A 10,854-nucleotide genomic window follows, 5' to 3' on the forward strand; every position below is an offset into this window, starting at 1 on the left:
CCCCCCCCCCCCCCCCCCCCCCCCCGCCCCGGTTTCTGTAGATTCACTTGTCATCACATGCTCTGTGTTTTTGTGTTTCCTTTAATTTCTTGACTTACATTTTATCATTGCTCATAACTTTTGTTGGTATTCGTATAAAGTTCCAATCAAAATTAGATTTTTGAAAGACCCTAATTAATATAGGGATAATTATATTCTTTTTTTTAAATTTAATATAAGTACACATAAATTTTCTATAGTTTAAAAAATTATATTTAGTATTTTTTAGGTTTACTCCATTTGATAAATAGACTCTCTGTTAGTCAAAATTTATCAAATTTACTGATATTAATAGAAAAATAAAATAAACAAACTCTATATTTATCCCTAATTGATTTATTATTGACTTAGCAGGTCAAATAAATCTTTTCATGATCAAATTAACCTTATACATTTTCACGCGTTAATACATATGTGGAAATATATCTTCACCGTTATAAAAATAGTTTAGCTAGAAAAATTGTTTGACCCGCAATAGGTCAATAATAAGTCAATGGATGGTAAATATAAATTTTTATTCAGTCTTTTTTATTTATATAAGCAAATTTAGTGAATTTTGACTAACGAATGAACTTGTTTTTTATATGAAAGCAAACATTAGGAGTACTCGATATAATTTTTCAAATTACAAGAAATCTATGTGTAATTAAACAAAACTTTGGGGGCTGAGAGTGTAACTATCACTTAATTATATGAAGAGTATAATATATTTATTGTATAATCAATATAAGAATCTTGAAAAGTGACAAATCAAATGACAAATATATTATACTTTCTCTGCGATTATTTTAATTTGATCAAACCTGATTTAAAGAAAAAAATATCTGTACTCATGAGGTGTTTGCCGTAACTATTGTATATTTAGTAAAAAACTAAAATTATAAATTTTTTATAGTAAAAATGGAGAGAATTTAAAAATAGAGAAAAAGTTAAAAAACAAATAAAATGGAGTGCCTGAAAATAATTTAATCCCAAAAATTTCTAAGCAGCTGTTTATACACTTTTGCCTAAATTAATTTAGTTTAAGCAATTCTAAACATGAAATTTGTAAATCAAAAATATTTCTTAAAAAAAGTCAGCAATTTTTTTTAACTTTTTTTTAATTTTCTGAACTTCCAATCATCTCTCTCCCTCAATTTTCATGTTTCTTTTTTCTTCTCTAAACTTTTATAAATAACTACTCAAAATCTCTATTTAAAAAAAATATTTTTTAACTAAAATACATATTTTTAGAAAAATAAGAATTATATTATTTATATTTTAAATTATTTGCACACATACTTAGATGTGTCACTCACACTAGTTTTTAATAAAAGCACTGAAACCTCCCACACAAGTGGAGCTGTTTTTCAAAACTTGCTAATCAAATTTTGCCCTAAGTCTTGTTTAATTTGGATTTCAGCATACAGTCCCAACATTTAATCGGCCCTTGAAGTAAACATATTTTACAATTTTATATCGTAGTTCGTATGTATTATGTGTTTAAACTTAATTGTTTGTAAATAACTTTATAAACACAGATGTAAAAATGTTTTCTTAATTAAATCTACTCAACACAATTAGCCATAATCAACACATTAGGAAAAAAATTACTATTACCTACATTTTTAATTGCTATGATTAAACCCATAGTAGATGATCATTATCAACTATGATTTAATAAAATTAATGGTAAATTGCAACGATCTCTCCTGAAATTTAGCATAATTATGAATACCCCGTTATTATTTGAAATATTATAAATATCCCATGATGTTTGATGAAATTATGTAATCCTTGGGTGGAGGTATAAAATTGTCAACTTTGTCATATTGTATTTTTTTTATTTTTTTAAAATATATAAAAATTAAACGGGATGAATGAAAAAATTATCCACTTAGTACATAAAAAAATAATTTTTTAAACATAAATAAAATTATATTTTTAATACACAAGGACATTTTGGTCAGTTCGCCACAAAAATAGATGAAAATCTAAAGGATTTGACTAATTATTAGACGATCATTAAAATTTGGGGGTATTGATAATTTTTTAAACAATGAGGGGTATTTGTAATTATATCAAATTTCAAGAGAGGTCATTGTAATTCACCCTAAAATCCATACAAAATCTTACATTATTCACCATAACAAAAGTAGTCACCGTAGCTCGTAGTCATGACAAAAAAAACTTTTCATGGCAAATATTTTAACCACATCCAAACTAATTATGGTCAATAAACATTGCGTGGCAATGATCAATAACTATTTAATTATTTTTTTAATTATGGTTAGATATTATATTTTTTTTAGTGACATAAATATATGAAGCGAAAAATAGCAAAAGAATACACCTAGAGGTTATAATTGCTATTTAGATCAACACTTAATCATGAGCAAAATGTTACACAAACATGCTTTTAAATAGATTACGTCGACACCCTTTAAAATTGTTTTTCTAATTTTACCAAAAAGATTAAAAAAAAAACATAGAATATATATGAGAAAATTTAATTTAAGCAGGTATTGATGTAATTTAAAGTATGATCTATATATAGATATTACCAAAAATTGGAAAGGAGCATGATAGGCAAGAAATACCTCATCTCACAAGACTATGGTATTGTCCATCAACAAGTTATATCAATGTTGACTTTTAAACTCAGTGCACACCTATATTAGCATTTCCTACTCCCAAAATAGGCTTCCACCTGATACAAAATCAAAAGATTTCCTCCCTGATTCGATTGATTTAAAACACTATTCTCAATCAGGATTCTCTTCTTCCTCTCAAACAATACACCTTTACACATTGTACATTCCCACCTCCCCCCACCCCATCCCATCCCATCCCCCAAAAAATAGAAAACTTTATATTATTATTATATATGGTATGTTAATATAAATTATTCATATTTTTTAAAAACGTCAATTGCACCAGACAAATTATTATTATTATTTAATTGATAAGGGTGATCGATTTCTATAATTATAGAAAAAAAACAATAATGTCTGAGTAAATAGATCAAAGATGGGGAAAAAGTGTAAATATAATTATGGGTTGTAATTATTATTATTATTGTTGTAATGAATTTTGTGAGAAGAATGATGAGTTTAAAAGTGGGAGTGTAGGAGAAGACTAAAAGTGGGAGTGGCGTTACTATTTTCACTGAGCAGACCTAACACTTGAGTGGCACTGTGAACTCCGCAGTTTACACCAAAATAGTTAATAGAAAAGCTGGGAGTAGTTGTTAGAGTTGCTTTCCACAATTACAACACCCACCCCCCTTTTTTTTATTTAATATTCAACTCTTAATTCCTATTGTATTATTTACATATTTCTGCAGCCCAAAATTGAGAAAATAGAAATTAAAATTGCAGAAAATTTGTACTTTCTCCTTGAGCCCATAACCATTATATACCCCAACTGACCTATCCTGCTTCTCATCGGAAGCAGTTGACAACATTTTGTGACCACCATATTTTACACTTTTTTAAGTTATGCAATTTTGAAATATTTCCAAGATTAAGTTCTAATTAATGGGTTAAGTTGGACCCAATTGATCAATCAACAACAATAATATTTATGCAGAGGTCATGAAAATATGAATATTTAATCATTCGTATAATCCATGAAAGCCTCCAATTTTTAAGTTAAATTACATATTTTAAGTATTTTTTTATAAAATTATACGCCAAAACTATACCTCTTAATGCAAATTCATTAAAAAAATAAAAAAAGAATGATGGAGAAAGAGTAGTTGAAATATGGATGGGAAGTCATTAATTGTGAAGAAAAGATTATTATATAAAAGGGAGGAGAAATGAAATGAAAAGAGATGAGATGTCATGCATGTATCTCATCACCCATCACCAATCCCATCCATCCATCCGCCCCATCCCCATCCCCATCCGGACGCGTCATGCTCGCATTTTCACATTTGCAGCCTTTACATCAAATCATCATCTGCTCCCCATTCTTTTATTATAACTTATATATATTAATCATCTATGTATGTACGTAGGTTTTAATCATCACAATATATATACATTTCCTGCAATTCCATGCATCCGCATTCCCATCTCCCACTAAACATCTATATCCACAATTCATGTTCCACTTGAATGCCTTCGGTTTTGGGATGATAATGGATCTCAATTTTTAATAAATATTTGACATTTGATTTATTAGATTAAAAAATTTTATTTAATTTGTAACCACCCCCCCCCCAACACACACACCCTCAATCTTTTGTTGGTTGTTTGACATGTATGGCTATGATTTAACGCTTCTTGCCGTATAAGGCCAAAGATCTCCACCTATCTGCCTATCCCTTTGGGTTTTGGATGCTTTACCTTTGTTTTTTCCTTTTACTCTTTTTCCCATTTTTGCCACTGCCCTTTTCTTTGTGATCTATGCACTCCACTATTTTTGCCTACTCACATATGATGTTTAAGTTTTGCAGTTCATTTATTTTAAGATATTAGAGTATTGATGTAAATCTCAAACCTTAGATACATATAATTAAAATATATAAATTAAAAAAATCAATTTTAAATAATGAACCAATTGCTTTGATAGTGAAACATATTAATGATGTATTATTGAGTTCATAAATGCGATTTCTATGTAAGAATGGTTCGTAATTAAGATTGAAAAGGGAAGACAACGAATAGCATCAGCAACTTGCAACTATCCTACTTCAAAGCGCAAAATAGCGGCTCCCGTGAGGTACGCAGTCAGATTGAATTTTCTATTTTAAGTCTTATTTTATAAATTATTTCATCTACTATATATATACATTACGCAATTATGTATATAAAAATTATATTATCTAAAAAAAAATCAATGCACATGCGCGCACACATATATATATTATAGAATAAAAAATTCAATCAGATGTGCCGCTGCATCGACGAAAACCACATTCTCATCATATGACAAAATATTAATAGTTAACATGATATTTGTAGTTAGTAATATAAAAAAAAATTAAAATAAGTAGAGTGTTTTTTCTATTCAAATATATAAGAAATTTTAATTTTGAATTATTAGATAATTGTATCTTCAACCAATTTCTATTATCTATAAATGATTGATAAAATAGATAATGAAGTCCTAACTCTTAAATCTCTTCACAAAGGATGGAGAGAAGTATGGAGTAAGAAAAGTTGTCAAATTCATATGAACAACACTGAAATTCTGTAATCCTGATAAAACTCAAGATCCACCTCAAGTCACTTCACATTTTATCCTACCCTACCCCGTTTCACCCACCATTAATCACTATGATTCGAAACTCAATTCTTGTGGTTTAACTTGTAAAATACAATCGCTAATAAATATTTTTTTCTCGCTTGTAAAAACAATAATTAATGCTCATATTTATATATCAGTTTCTAACATAATAGTGACATTTTAGTTTATTTTCTTAGGACCCTGCTTAACCAAATTGGAGTGCATCACTCAATGACTTTACCGGCTATCATCCTCATCTCAATCAAAATATATATATTTTTTTCATTATCACACAGCACAGAGCTTGTATGACACCCCCATCAACACTGATACACACAACACACAACTCGTATGCTATCTCCATCACAAATCATATCACATAGCACACAACACTATATTCGTATGATATGCCACATTATCTCCACTAATCAATGACATCATACAACTCGTCATTAACCATATCATCATGAGCCATTGCAGTATGCCCCCTCCAGTTAGGTAAGCCATATTTTATTCCAGTTCACGACAACAATATCATTAACTTCATCATTCAATTCTATTTACCAATTAATTGCACAATCATGAATTAAAAAATTTGTGAATGTTATACTTACACTCCCTCCAAAAATTCTTTATTTACATATCACATCATTTTGTTAGGGTTTTAACGAAAAATACTGATGTTAACAAAAAAAATTACATAAAATTTTAATTTTACCCCTCATTTGACATTCTCAAGTATATTTTTTATTTATAAAAAAATAAATATAATATATATATATATATATATATGGAGTGAGGTTAACATCATTACTTCTTTTTCCTTGTAAGTACAAAATTGATATATAAAAATATTAAATAATAGATAAAATTGATAATTTATGTAATCTTTTTGCTAACATCGATATCGTTCTTTCAAACTCTAATGAACGGAGGTTAGATGTAAATAGTGATTTTCGAATAAGGTGTACGTATAATTCTAAAATTTTATTTTAAAAGATATAATTTAATATTTTAAAAAAAATCAAAGTATAAATAACGCTTATATATATATATACTTATGATGGATGAGGACATACTCCTAAATCATAAATCTTACTCATTAACACAAATTTGGACGTCCTCGGAAAATCGAACCCCACAATTAATATAAATTCTCAGATTATCAAAAAATAAAACCCACAATTATGTATTTTGAGTGAACAAATGTAGCATCCTAATAGAATTGGAACCTCTGAGTTGTTTTGCGGGGAGCCGGAGCCGATGTCCTCCAAGTCGAAGCCAATCGTTAGTTGACTTTTGGGAGAGCAGATGATTCACTTATTGGCGTTTTGCAAATGAGTTTGAAAAAACAAGAGCGGCATAATCGAGATACACTGCCAATCTGGATGACGACAAGTAGACGTAAGGCGCCGCCCTCCGCACTGAGCCTGAGGCTGATCTCCCCCAAAATTACACTAATTTCGGCTTGGCGTGAGCGTTTGGATTATCCACCTGCTTCCTCTCCACACACTGTTTCAGCTACTACTTCTTCTTCGTGGTCCATGCCCTACGCCCTACGCCCTGCACCCATTGCCCATTTGGAATTTCCATGGACCACCCCATCACCCATTGGATCATCTTCTGCTTTGCCCATTTTCCATTTGGATCCGCTCATGGCCCAACTATTCTTTCCTCATTCTCTCTGGCCCATCAACTCCTTATCTTTCATTTTTATTCTTTTCACTAATTTCAATTCCAACTACCATATTTTATAAATTAAATAATTATTGGAAAATAATTATTTAATAAAATAATACCCTTTTGATTTTTAATGAAACCTAATCTGACTAAATTTAATAATTATATAGCAAGAGAATTTCATTTTTCCTATCATTAATGGCTCGCTTGAATTTGTACCAATTAATTAAATATTTAACATAAATAAACTTGCATGAGCTTGTTTAAGTTGAGCTAATTATTTATTCACCGAGTCAATGCAACTGGATTAATATACTGTATGACTTTCTCTATCTTTTAAGAAAATTAGTACTAATTAATCCAGACCATCACCTATAAATCTTAAAAAAATATTACTTTATACACGTATATATATCATCTATTATCATGCGTGTGATTTTAGCACGAGTCCAAAGGTCTTGGATCTTGATGTTAGGTTTTGACTAATTGAGTGAAAGCTCTTGAGAAAGAGGACCTGCAAAACAAAAAGTTAGCATTCTGATACTTAAGTTAGTTCCGAATTTAAGAATAGATAAATATAAAAATGAATTATTAATGAGAAATTATGATAAAAGTGAGAATCTGCATGTAAGAGCACAAAATTAGAGCAGCAGAGTATCAGCAAGGGAGGTTCTCGAGTGTGGGAGGGGACTGTCTGTTGAGGGGTACCTCCCCTATTTATAGAGGGAGAATCCCTTTATGCCAAGAGTTTCTGTGAGGGAGATCCGCATGCCCAGCGAGGAAGGCAAATTCAGGAGGAAATAAGGTTTCCCCTTATCTGTTTCTTAAGCAGCAAGTCTTCGGATGAAGGGGGACTCCTTCTTCGTGCAGACTCCTTGAAAGCACCTTCCACCCTTCGGACTGGCCTTGGAAAGATGCAGTAGGCCTTCGTACTGGGCCTTCTTCTTAGGCCAAGGTTGCAGGCTTCATCCTTGGACGAATTCTGGGGTGGGGGGGGGGGGGGGGGGGGGGGGTGGGGGGGCTCCTCCTTGGGCCAAGCCTAGTGAGCTTCTCTCTTGGGCTAATCGTATTTGGATCATATATATCATTCAGTCTCCCCCACTCTAAGGAGGAAGGATGCCTCCTGGCTCCTTAGAGTAGGAAACCTCGTAGCCTTGGAAGGAGGGACCCGTCTTCATTAGCCTGGCGTTTGTAAGGAAGGAGGGTATCTCCTAACTTTTCGAATGAGGGGTTAACGGGTGCCTTTCATACCTAATCTGGTGTAGGGCTTTATTTTTCTGCAAGAGACTGTTAAATAAAAAAGACATGTATATATTACAAATAGATATTATAGGGAGGAAAGTTATTGTGCCTCCAAGGATGAGGGCTTATTTGAGAGAGGGTCCTTCTTGGAGCAAGATTTAGAAACCTCACTGGAAGAAGAATAAAGTGTCCATTGAAAACAGGGATTAGATGCCTCCCGCAGAGGAGGGTTCAGGTACCTACGCGGGACAGAGCTTACGAGTCCTACAAAAAGTGAAATAAAAACTATATGTAGTTTAAAGGCCCAAAACCACCCTAAAATCGACCATGAACGTTTCTACATTGAACTTTTTTGAGTTGGTCCATGTCGGACCAACCCAACTTACTGTGTACCTTAAATCTTAGGGAAAAAAGAAAAAAAATGATCTAATTGGAATAGCCTACTAGCTTGGACCATTAGGCTCCGCCCGGGATCAAGTGGTCCTAGGCCAGTTCCAAGTATTAATATTTGAGATCGGTTCAGGACCAGTCTAGTCCCAATTAAACCGAGTATTTTTCTTTTAATTGGGTCAATTAGATCCTAGATCGGACCAACCCACCTATTGTACATCTTTAGTCTAATACTAAACGGGTTGGATTTTAAATTATTTGACACACAATCAACTACATTTGTACCAATCATTGAAGCAATCACAATCTTCTATAAGTATTTTTTTTCAATTGGACATGTCCTCTAATGACGTTTTTCTGACTTCAATCATTATGACCCCGATTTCATTTTATTCCATCAGTTTCCTAAGAAAGCATTTACATTTTGCAAAATCAACATTTGTGTCTTTATTGAGTGAGTTCTAAATATTATTTGATTCACCATCTTTTAAATTTTCTAATATTGTTATCTTGAGATAGTTAAGTAGTTGTATATTAAACGACGACTGACATCATGCAGGGTAATTCTATCTTACTGATAAAAAATTGAACCCTTACTTCATTTTTTTTTGTGTTAATTTCACATTATTTATACCAATATCATACAATTAGTTGGGGAAACAATAATGATGACTAGATTGTCCAAGAGACATCCGTATACCACAGTGTCTTCAAATGGACACTATGTTTGACTATTAGACATTAGTAATATAAAGGTTAACAAAAATTTCCACATTTGAAATGATCCACTTCATTGAAATTCAAAGTTCAAACGTAGAATATGAGCAATAAGTGTTTCTTGTTTTTGTACAAGAGTTTAACACAATAGTTTCTGTTACTTTATTTGGTTAAAATTTGATGTTTATTTTGGAAAAAATTGTTTTTTTCAATTCAACTAAAAATTTAATGCAGAACGAAGGTTGAAAGATGCCCTTGCAAATACTTTTAATTCTAATTTGATTTTTTTTTTGAATATTGAGAAGAGTCGATGCTGAATTAACATATAATAATAATGTCATATATTTTTAATACTTAATAATTTATGTGAATATAAATTTATATGAACGTGGACATAATCGAACTAGGTATATTGATGGTTCAATAAACTTTTGGTTGGGCAAGTAGGGAGTATAGGGAGAGACGTCTTGGCAAGACTGACTTTTGATCTCATCTCAGTTTCAGGATCAAACACATTTTTGACTCATTAGTCATTATCCAAAAACGTTTTTGTTTTTCTGTCATTAAAAAAAAAGTTACACATACATATTATTATCTCTCTTATCAATTTATTCTATTTTATTTAAAATTATTATGATTTATTATTTATTATAAATTAATAATTAATTATGTCATGATTGATAGTTTATGTAAGTAGATACAAACTCATATGTACGGCATCATCAAACCCCATTAAACACAAAGGCAAAGTGTGCAGTACATATTCACAGTTTGTTTTTTCTTTTGGTATTTTCATCTCCAACATTAATTCATATGTGTTTGTGCAACATGTTTTCTAGAGTTGGATCTAACAACAATAGTATTTTTAATAATTTTAAAATTATCAATAAAAGTACATATTGAATGATAATAATTTTGATTTTGTTATATATAATTATTAATAATAAAAATTACGTATAAAATTATTATTATAAATAATCAACGACATATATATATTGACAAAAATTATTTGTTGCCAACAACAGAAAAACTCATCAGTATGTCACTAAACGCTTTTTGTGACAATTTTATGTATCTCTGATTCTTGGTAATAAATATTTTTACAAAATACTAATAGCCACTATATTAAATTTATGAAACTCATTATTATTTTTTTTAGTGTCAAATATATATATATAAATAATCATTTAATTTCCATTATTGTATATTATACAAACTTGTAATGAATAATAGTTATCTATATTATTATAAAGAGAAGAAATGTTGTATACATAAAGTGGCGGTTTTGATACTACTGCATCATTTTTTTAAAATTTTATAAAATGCACTTCAACTAATAAGACAACTAATTTATTCAATTTTTTAAATTTTATATTAATTTAATGAATTAATATGTTTTAATTTTATTTATAATATATTTTAAAATATAAAAAATATTTATTATACACATACATACGAAAATAACGTACTACGATAACTAGTATTATTAATTTTAACATTATCTCAAGAGTTTCTTCTCTTATTTAACTTGTATCTAGTCCCACTCCCACCCGTCAGAAGTCCCCGCAA

Source organism: Sesamum indicum, linkage group LG6 (assembly GCF_000512975.1).
Source record: "Sesamum indicum cultivar Zhongzhi No. 13 linkage group LG6, S_indicum_v1.0, whole genome shotgun sequence".
Classification (NCBI taxonomy): Eukaryota; Viridiplantae; Streptophyta; class Magnoliopsida; order Lamiales; family Pedaliaceae; genus Sesamum; species Sesamum indicum.